The sequence below is a fragment of the Mustelus asterias genome, unplaced genomic scaffold (assembly GCF_964213995.1).
Source record: "Mustelus asterias unplaced genomic scaffold, sMusAst1.hap1.1 HAP1_SCAFFOLD_909, whole genome shotgun sequence".
Taxonomy (NCBI): domain Eukaryota; kingdom Metazoa; phylum Chordata; class Chondrichthyes; order Carcharhiniformes; family Triakidae; genus Mustelus; species Mustelus asterias.
This window is the reverse complement of record NW_027590855.1, coordinates 119,614-130,000: the sequence shown is the minus strand read 5'-3', so window position 1 is coordinate 130,000 and position 10,387 is coordinate 119,614. Positions and strand designations below refer to the sequence as shown.

General features: G+C 55.2%; 1 long non-coding RNA gene across 1 annotated transcript in view; it reads left to right on the top strand.

The window, feature by feature from the left end:
- The window catches only part of LOC144487595 (uncharacterized), a 32,316-nt gene extending 23,891 nt beyond the window's left edge, over positions 1–8,425 (top strand). The window contains exon 5 of the long non-coding RNA XR_013496438.1: positions 8,293–8,425. This is a non-coding gene — a long non-coding RNA (uncharacterized LOC144487595). The remainder of the gene's footprint in view (positions 1–8,292) is intronic.
- The last annotated feature ends 1,962 nt before the right edge of the window (positions 8,426–10,387 follow it).

The following is a 10,387-nucleotide window of genomic DNA, read 5'->3' as shown; positions in this document are numbered from 1 at the left end:
TCAGAGGGTCAGTACTGAGGGAGTGCCGCACTGTCAGAGGGTCAGTACTGAGGGAGTGCCGCACTGTCAGAGGGTCAGTGCTGAGGGAGTGCTGCACTGTCAGAGGGTCAGTACTGAGGGAGCGCTGCACTGTCAGAGGGTCAGTACTGAGGGAATGCCGCACTGTCAGAGGGTCAGTACTGAGGGAGTGCTGCACTGTCAGAGGGTCAGTACTGAGGGAGTGCCGCACTGTCAGAGGGTCAGTACTGAGGGAGTGCTGCACTGTCAGAGGGTCAGTACTGAGGGAGTGCCGCACTGTCAGAGGGTCAGTACTGAGGGAGTGCCGCACTGTCAGACGGTCAGTACTGAGGGAGTGCCGCACTGTCAGAGGGTCAGTACTGAGGGAGTGCCGCACTGTCAGAGGGTCAGTACTGAGGGAGTGCCGTACTGTCAGAGGGTCAGTACTGAGGGAGTGCCGCACTGTCAGAGGGTCAGTACTGAGGGAGTGCCACACTGTCAGAGGGTCAGTATTGAGGGAGTGCTGCACTGTCGGAGGGTCAGTACTGAGGGAGTGCCGCACTGTCAGAGGGTCAGTACTGAGGGAGTGCCGCACTGTCAGAGGGTCAGTACTGAGGGAGTGCCGCACTGTCAGAGGGTCAGTGCTGAGGGAGCGCTGCACTGTCAGAGGGTCAGTGCTGACGGAGTGCCGCACTGTCAGAGGGTCAGTACTGAGGGAGCGCTGCACTGTCAGAGGGTCAGTACTGAGGGAGTGCCGCACTGTCAGAGGGTCAGTACTGAGGGAGTGCCGCACTGTCAGAGGGTCAGTACTGAGGGAGCGCTGCACTGTCAGAGGGTCAGTGCTGACGGACTGCCGCACTGTCAGAGGGTCAGTACTGAGGGAGCGCTGCACTGTCAGAGGGTCAGTGCTGACGGAGTGCCGCACTGTCAGAGGGTCAGTACTGAGGGAGCGCTGCACTGTCAGAGGGTCAGTACTGAGGGAGTGCCGCACTGTCAGAGGGTCAGTACTGAGGGAGCACTGCACTGTCAGAGGGTCAGTGCTGAGGGAGTGCCGCACTGTCAGAGGGTCAGTACTGAGGGAGCGCTGCACTGTCAGAGGGTCAGTACTGAGGGAGCCCCGCACCGTCAGAGGGTCAGTACTGAGGGAGTGCTGCACTGTCAGAGGGTCAGTACTGAGGGAGTGCTGTCCTGTCAGAGGGTCAGTACTGAGGGAGTGCCGCACTGTCAGACAGTCAGTACTGAGGGAGTGCCGCACTGTCAGAGGGTCAGTACTGAGGGAGTGCCGCACTGTCAGAGGGTCAGTACTGAGGGAGTGCCGCACTGTCAGAGGGTCAGTACTGAGGGAGTGCTGCACTGTCAGAGGGGCAGTACTGAGGGAGTGCCGCACTGTCAGAGGGTCAGTACTGAGGGAGTGCTGCACTGTCAGAGGGTCAGTACTGAGGGAGTGCTGCACTGTCAGAGGGGCAGTACTGAGGGAGTGCCGCACTGTCAGAGGGTCAGTACTGAGGGAGTGCTGCACTGTCAGAGGGGCAGTACTGAGGGAGTGCCGCACTGTCAGAGGGTCAGTACTGAGGGAGTGCTGCACTGTCAGAGGGTCAGTGCTGAGGGAGTGCTGCACTGTCAGAGGGTCAGTACTGAGGGAGTGCCGCACTGTCAGAGGGTCAGTACTGAGGGAGTGCTGCACTCTCAGAGGGGCAGTACTGAGGGAGTGCCGCACTGTCAGAGGGTCAGTACTGAGGGAGTGCTGCACTGTCAGAGGGTCAGTGCTGAGGGAGTGCCGCACTGTCAGAGGGTCAGTACTGAGGGAGTGCCGCACTGTCGGAGGGTCAGTACTGAGGGAGTGCCGCACTGTCAGAGGGTCAGTGCTGAGGGAGTGCCGCACTGTCAGAGGGTCAGTACTGAGGGAGTGCCGCACTGTCAGAGGGTCAGTACTGAGGGAGTGCTGCACTGTCAGAGGGTCAGTACTGAGGGAGTGCCGCACTGTCAGAGGGTCAGTACTGAGGGAGTGCCGCACTGTCAGAGAGTCAGTACTGAGGGAGTGCCGCACTGTCAGAGGGTCAGTACTGAGGGAGTGCCGCACTGTCAGAGGGTCAGTGCTGAGGGAGTGCCGCACTGTCAGAGGGTCAGTACTGAGGGAGTGCCGCACTGTCAGAGGGTCAGTGCTGAGGGAGTGCCGCACTGTCAAAGGGTCAGTACTGAGGGAGTGCTACACTGTCAGAGGGTCAGTGCTGAGGGAGTGCCGCACTGTCAGAGGGTCAGTGCTGAGGGAGTGCTGCACTGTCAGAGGGTCAGTACTGAGGGAGTGCCGCACTGTCAGAGGGTCAGTACTGAGGGAGTGCTGCACTGTCAGAGGGTCAGTGCTGAGGGAGTGCCGCACTGTCAGAGGGTCAGTACTGAGGGAGTGCTGCACTGTCAGAGGGTCAGTGCTGAGGGAGTGCCGCACTGTCAGAGGGCCAGTACTGAGGGAGTGCTGCACTGTCAGTGGGTCAGTGCTGAGGGAGTGCCGCACTGTCAGAGGGTCAGTGCTGAGGGAGTGCTGCACTGTCAGAGGGTCAGTGCTGAGGGAGTGCCGCACTGTCAGAGGGTCAGTACTGAGGGAGTGCCGCACTGTCAGAGGGTCAGTGCTGAGGGAGTGCCGCACTGTCAGAGGGTCAGTACTGAGGGAGTGCTGCACTGTCAGAGGGTCAGTACTGAGGGAGTGCCGCACTGTCAGAGGGTCAGTACTGAGGGAGTGCCGCACTGTCAGAGAGTCAGTACTGAGGGAGTGCCGCACTGTCAGAGGGTCAGTACTGAGGGAGTGCCGCACTGTCAGAGGGTCAGTGCTGAGGGAGTGCCGCACTGTCAGAGGGTCAGTACTGAGGGAGTGCCGCACTGTCAGAGGGTCAGTGCTGAGGGAGTGCTGCACTGTCAGAGGGTCAGTACTGAGGGAGTGCTGCACTGTCAGAGGGTCAGTACTGAGGGAGTGCCGCACTGTCAGAGGGTCAGTACTGAGGGAGTGCCGCACTGTCAGAGAGTCAGTACTGAGGGAGTGCCGCACTGTCAGAGGGTCAGTACTGAGGGAGTGCCGCACTGTCAGAGGGTCAGTGCTGAGGGAGTGCCGCACTGTCAGAGGGTCAGTACTGAGGGAGTGCCGCACTGTCAGAGGGTCAGTGCTGAGGGAGTGCCGCACTGTCAAAGGGTCAGTACTGAGGGAGTGCTGCACTATCAGAGGGTCAGTGCTGAGGGAGTGCCGCACTGTCAGAGGATCAGTGCTGAGGGAGTGCTACACTGTCAGAGGGTCAGTGCTGAGGGAGTGCCGCACTGTCAGAGGGTCAGTACTGAGGGAGTGCCGCACTGTCAGAGGGTCAGTACTGAGGGAGTGCCGCACTGTCAGAGGGTCAGTACTGAGGGAGTGCTGCACTGTCAGAGGGTCAGTACTGAGGGAGTGCCGCACTGTCAGAGGGTCAGTACTGAGGGAGTGCTGCACTGTCAGAGGGTCAGTACTGAGGGAGTGCTGCACTGTCAGAGGTTCAGTACTGAGGGAGTGCCGCACTGTCAGAGGGTCAGTGCTGAGGGAGTACTGCACTGTCAGAGGGTCAGTGCTGAGGGAGTACTGCACTGTCAGAGGGTCAGTGCTGAGGGAGTGCCGCACTGTCAGAGGGTCAGTACTGAGGGAGTGCCGCACTGTCAGAGGGTCAGTACTGAGGGAGTGCTGCACTGTCAGAGGGTCAGTGCTGAGGGAGTGCCGCACTGTCAGAGGGTCAGTACTGAGGGAGTGCTGCACTGTCAGAGGGTCAGTACTGAGGGAGTGCTGCACTGTCAGAGGGTCAGTACTGAGGGAGTGCTGCACTGTCAGAGGGTCAGTACTGAGGGAGTGCTGCACTGTCAGAGGGTCAGTACTGAGGGAGTGCCGCACTGTCAGAGGGTCAGTACTGAGGGAGTGCTGCACTGTCAGAGGGTCAGTACTGAGGGAGTGCCGCACTGTCAGAGGATCAGTACTGAGGGAGTGCTGCACTGTCAGAGGGTCAGTACTGAGGGAGTGCCGCACTGTCAGAGGGTCAGTACTGAGGGAGTGCCGCACTGTCAGAGGGTCAGTGCTGAGGGAGTGCTGCACTGTCAGAGGGTCAGTACTGAGGGAGTGCCGCACTGTCAGAGGGTCAGTACTGAGGGAGTGCCGCACTGTCAGAGGGTCAGTGCTGAGGGAGTGCTGCACTGTCAGAGGGTCAGTACTGAGGGAGTGCTGCACTGTCAGAAGGTCAGTACTGAGGGAGTGCCACACTGTCAGAGGGTCAGTACTGAGGGAGTGCCGCACTGTCAGAGGGTCAGTACTGAGGGAGTGCCGCACTGTCAGAGGGTCAGTACTGAGGGAGTGCTGCACTGTCAGAGGGTCAGTACTGAGGGAGTGCCGCACTGTCAGAGGGTCAGTACTGAGGGAGCGCTGCACTGTCAGAGGGTCAGTACTGAGGGAGTGCTGCACTGTCGGGGGTAGATGTATATACTCTAGGATTTGAGCTCCATAACCCAGGCCGACACTCCCCCCTAGTGAGGGCTCAGGGTCAGTGAAAAAATACTCCGGATTCTAACTGTTTCATTCTGTTTCTACAGAATGTCTCGTTCCAGATCAATCTGTGTAGTTTTAGCAACCGTACACAAGATATTCACCCAGCTGTTTGATTACCTGTGTTTATCAGTTTTTAATCCACGTTTACAGGCACAGAAGTAGGCCATTCGGCCCATCGAGTCTACCCCGCCATTCAGTGAGACTGATCTGATGTGATAATCCTCCACTCCCACTTTCCCGCCTTATCCCCTGGATTCCCTGACTGATTAAAAATCTGTCTATCTCAGCCTCGAACATACTTAACCCCCCGGCCTCTCCAACCCTCTGCGGGAAAGAATTCCACAGATTCACTCCCCTCTGAGAGAAGAAATTCCTCCCCATCTCTGTCTCCAATGGGTGACCCCCTTCCTCTGAGATTCTGCCCCCTGGTCCCAGACTCTCCCACAAGGGGAAACAGCCTCTCAGCATCCACCCTGTCAAACCCCTCTCGAGAATCCGATATGTCTCAATAAGGTCGCCTCCCATTCTTCCAAACTCCAATGAGTTCAGACCCAACCTACTCAACCTCTCCTCAAAGGAAAATCCCTCCCTACCCGGGATCGACCGAGTGAACCTTCTCTAGACTGCCTCCAATGCCGGGATATCTTTCCCTAGATAAGGGGACCAACACTGTTCACAGTATTCCAGGTGTGGTCTAACTAGTGTCTTGGATAGTTTGAACAGGACTCCCCTATTTTTGTATCGGGGGGGCAATGGCCTAGTGGTATTATCGCTAGACTATTAAACTCAGCTAATGTTCTGGGGACCCGGGTTCGAATCCCACCACGGCAGGAGGTGGAATTTGAATTCACCATGAACTATCTGGAATTAAGAATCTACTGATGACCATGAAACCATCGTTGGAAAAATCCCTCTTGGTCACTAACGTCCTTTAGGGAAGGAAATCTGCCGTCCTTACCCGGTCTGGCCTACACGTGGCTCCAGAGCCACAGCAATGTGGTTAACTCTCAACTGCCCTCAGGCAACTAGGGATGGGCAATAAATGCTGGTCATTCAGCGACGCCCGTGTCCCACGGATGAATAAAAAAATTCCACTCCTTTTGGAATAAAGGGCAACATTCCATTGACCTGTGACCCGCTGAACTTGCATGCTCGCTTTTTGCGATTGGCGCTCGAGGATCCCCAAATCCCTCCGTGCCGGAACTTTCTAGAAGTTTAACTGAGTTTGGTGTTTCTGCAGCTGGAGTAATGATAACCCTCAGCTCCTTTATCCTTCCGACCAAACTAAACAACGCCGCATTTTCCCACATTGTATTCACAGGACAGAATCCCTACAGTGCAAAACGAGGCCATTCGGCCCATCGAGGCTGCACTGGCAGTGTATTTTACCCAGGTCCACCTCCTCCGCCTAATCCCGGTGACTCCACTCATTTAACATGGCCAATCCACCTAACCTGCATATCTCTGGACACTAAGGAACAATTTAGCATGGCCAATCCACTGAACCTGCATATCTTTGGACACTAAGAGGCAATTTAGCATGGCCAATCCACCTAACCTACACATCTTTGGACACTAAGGGGCAATTTAGCATGGCCAATCCTCCTAACCTACACATCTTTGGACACTAAGGGGCAATTTAGCATGGCCAATCCACCTAACCTGCACATCTTTGGACACTAAGGGGCAATTTAGCACGGCCAATCCACCTAACCTGCATATCTCTGGACACTAAGGAACAATTTAGCATGGCCAATCCACTGAACCTGCATATCTTTGGACACTAAGAGGCAATTTAGCATGGCCAATCCACCTAACCTACACATCTTTGGACACTAAGGGGCAATTTAGCATGGCCAATCCTCCTAACCTACACATCTTTGGACACTAAGGGGCAATTTAGCATGGCCAATCCACCTAACCTGCACATCTTTGGACACTAAGGGGCAATTTAGCATGGCCAATCCACCTAACCTGCACATCTTTGGACACTAAGAGGCAATTTAGCATGGCCAATCCACTGAACCTGCATATCTTTGGACACTAAGAGGCAATTTAACATGGCCAATCCACTGAACCTGCATATCTTTGGACACTAAGGAACAATTTAGCATGGCCAATCCACCTAACCTGCACATCTTTGGACACTAAGAGGCAATTTAGCACGGCCAATCCTCCTAACCTACACATTTTTGGACACTAAGGGGCAATTCAGCATGGCCAATTCACCTAACCCACACATCTTTGGACACTAAGGGGCAATTTAGCATGGCCAATCCACCTAACCTCCACATCTTTGGACATTTGATTTGATTTGATTTAATTTATTATTGTCACATGTATTAACATACAGTGAAAAGTATTGTTTCTTGCGCGCTATACAGACAAAGCATACCGTTCATAGAGAAGGAAAGGAGAGAGTGCAGAATGTAGTGTTACAGTCATAGCTAGGGTGTAGAGAAAGATCAACTTAATGCAAGGTAGGTTCATTCAAAAGTCTGATGGCAGCAGGGAAGAAGCTGTTCTTGAGTCGGTTGGTACGTGACCTCAGACTTTTGTATCTTTTTACTGGAGGAAGAAGGTGGAAGAGAGAATGTCCGGGGTGCGTGGGGTCCTTAATTATGCTGCTGCTTTGCCGAGGCAGTAGGAAGTGTAGACAGAGTCAATGGATGGGAGGCTGGTTTGAGTGATGGATTGGGCTACATTCACAACCTTTTGTAGTTCCTTGCAGTTTTGGGCAGAGCAGGAGCCCCAGACCAAGCTGTGATACAACCAGAAAGAATGCTTTCTATGGGGCATCTGTAAAAGTTTGTGAGACTCATAACTGGCATGCCAAATTTCCTTAGTCTTGAGATTGGTGGGTTTTCTTAACTATAGTGTCGGCGTGGAGGGAACCAGGACAGGTTGTTGGTGATCTGGACACCTAGAAACTTGAAGCTCTCGACCCTTTCTACTTCGTCCCCATTGATGTAGACAGGGGCATGTTCTCCTTTACGCTTCCTGAAGTCGGTGACAATCTCCTTCATTTTGTTGACATTGAGGGAGAGATTATTGTTGCCGCACCAGTTCACCAGATTCTCTACCTCATTCCTGTACTCTGTCCCGTCATTGTTTGAGATCCGACCCACTACGGTGGTGTCGTCAGCAAACTTGAAAATCGAGTTGGAGGGGAATTTGGCCGCACAGTCATAGGTGTATAAGGAGTATAATAGGGGGCTGAGAACACAGCCTTGTGGGGCACCGGTGTTGAGGATGATCGTGGAGGAGGTGTTGTTGCCTATCCTTACTGATTGTGGTCTGTGGGTTCGGAAGTTCAGGATCCAGTCGCAGAGGGAGGAGCCGAGGCCCAGGCCATTAAGGGGCAATTTAGCACGGCCAATCCTGCTAACCTGCTCATCTTTGGTCATTGAATCAGCCTGATTTTTCCTGGTTCACCTGAGGTGTTTATCTCCTCTGTGGGCTTGTTGTGTCAGCCGCACCATTTTCCTGACATCTGTGAACTTTTCGATTGTGGCGCCCTCGTGTTTAGTGAGTGACGCACTCGGTGTTGTTCAGTTGTTGCTCCCTGTCGCGGAATCAGGTCGAACGGGGGGCTTTTTGGACTGATTTGATCAGTCAATCAGTGGGGAAGGTTCCTGTGCCCCTGCCACACTGGCGTGTCACACCTATCGTGCCTGTTTGCCCTGATGTCTGTACGCTGAAGTGAATTTATCCTCCTCCGTGCTAACTCTCTGCATTCTCTCTCTCATTGGCAGATTATGCCTCACAAACGATGAGGTTGGGCAGCGTCTGTTCCTGACCCCGTCCCGCTCTCGCTGAACTGAGTGAGAGGCTGACGGTTACCTCAAGCAAGATATTATTGCACTTTGTTTGATTTAATAAAATTACCTGAGATGATTGTGTGTCTGTGCGTGTCTGTCTGTGTGTGTGTGTGTGTGTCTGAGTGTTCAGTGTGTATCTGTATGTGTGTGTGTGTGTCTGTGTGATATGAACACTGGAACTGTGCACGGTGCTCCCAGTGTGGTCTAACCGAGGGATATGGAGACTGGAACTGTGCACGGTGCTCCGAGTGTGGTCTAACCGAGGGATATGGAGACTGGAACTGTGCACGGTGCTCCCAGTGTGGTCTAACCGAGGGATACGGGGACTGGAACTGTGCACGGTGCTCCCAGTGTGGTCTAACCGAGGGATATGGAGACTGGAACTGTGCACGGTGCTCCGAGTGTGGTCTAACCGAGGGATACGGAGACTGGAACTGTGCACGGTGCTCCGAGTGTGGTCTAACCGAGGGATAGGGAGACTGGAACTGTGCACGGTGCTCCCAGTGTGGTCTAACCGAGGGATACGGAGACTGGAACTGTGCACGGTGCTCCCAGTGTGGTCTAACCGAGGGATACGGAGACCGGAACTGTGCACGGTGCTCCGAGTGTGGGTCTAACCGAGGGATACGGAGACTGGAACTGTGCACGGTGCTCCCAGTGTGGTCTAACCGAGGGATACGGAGACTGGAACTGTGCACGGTGCTCCGAGTGTGGTCTAACCGAGGGATACGGAGACTGGAACTGTGCACGGTGCTCCCAGTGTGGTCTAACCGAGGGATACGGAGACTGGAACTGTGCACGGTGCTCCCAGTGTGGTCAAACCGAGGGATAGGGAGACTGGAACTGTGCACGGTGCTCCCAGTGTGGTCTAACCGAGGGATACGGAGACCGGAACTGTGCATGGTGCTCCCAGTGTGGTCAAACCGAGGGATAGGGAGACTGGAACTGTGCACGGGGCTCCCAGTGTGGTCCAACCGAGGGATACGGAGACTGGAACTGTGCACGGTGCTCCCAGTGTGGTCTAACCGAGGGATACGGAGACCGGAACTGTGCACGGTGCTCCCAGTGTGGTCTAACCGAGGGATAGGGAGACTGGAACTGTGCACGGGGCTCCCAGTGTGGTCCAACCGAGGGATACGGAGACTGGAACTGTGCACGGTGCTCCCAGTGTGGTCTAACCGAGGGATACGGAGACCGGAACTGTGCACGGTGCTCCCAGTGTGGTCTAACCGAGGGATACGGAGACCGGAACTGTGCACGGTGCTCCCAGTGTGGTCTAACCGAGGGATACGGAGACTGGAACTGTGCACGGTGCTCCCAGTGTGGTCTAACCGAGGGATACGGAGACTGGAACTGTGCACGGGGCTCCCAGGGTGGTCTAACCGAGGGATACGGAGACTGGAACTGTGCACGGTGCTCCCAGTGTGGTCTAACCGAGGGATACGGAGACCGGAACTGTGCACGGTGCTCCCAGTGTGGTCTAACCGAGGGATAGGGAGACTGGAACTGTGCACGGTGCTCCCAGTGTGGTCTAACCGAGGGATACGGAGACTGGAACTGTGCACGGTGCTCCCAGTGTGGTCTAACCGAGGGATATGGAGACCGGAACTGTGCACGGTGCTCCCAGTGTGGTCTAACCGAGGGATACGGAGACTGGAACTGTGCACGGTGCTCCCAGTGTGGTCTAACCGAGGGATACGGAGACTGGAACTGTGCACGGTGCTCCCAGTGTGGTCGAACCGAGGGATACGGAGACTGGAACTGTGCACGGTGCTCCCAGTGTGGTCTAACCGAGGGATACGGAGACTGGAACTGTGCACGGTGCTCCGAGTGTGGTCTAACCGAGGGATACGGAGACTGGAACTGTGCACGGTGCTCCCAGTGTGGTCTAACCGAGGGATAGGGAGACCGGAACTGTGCACGGTGCTCCCAGTGTGGTCTAACCGAGGGATAGGGAGACCGGAACTGTGCACGGAGCTCCCAGAGTGGTCTAACCGAGGGATACGGAGACCGGAACTGTGCACGGTGC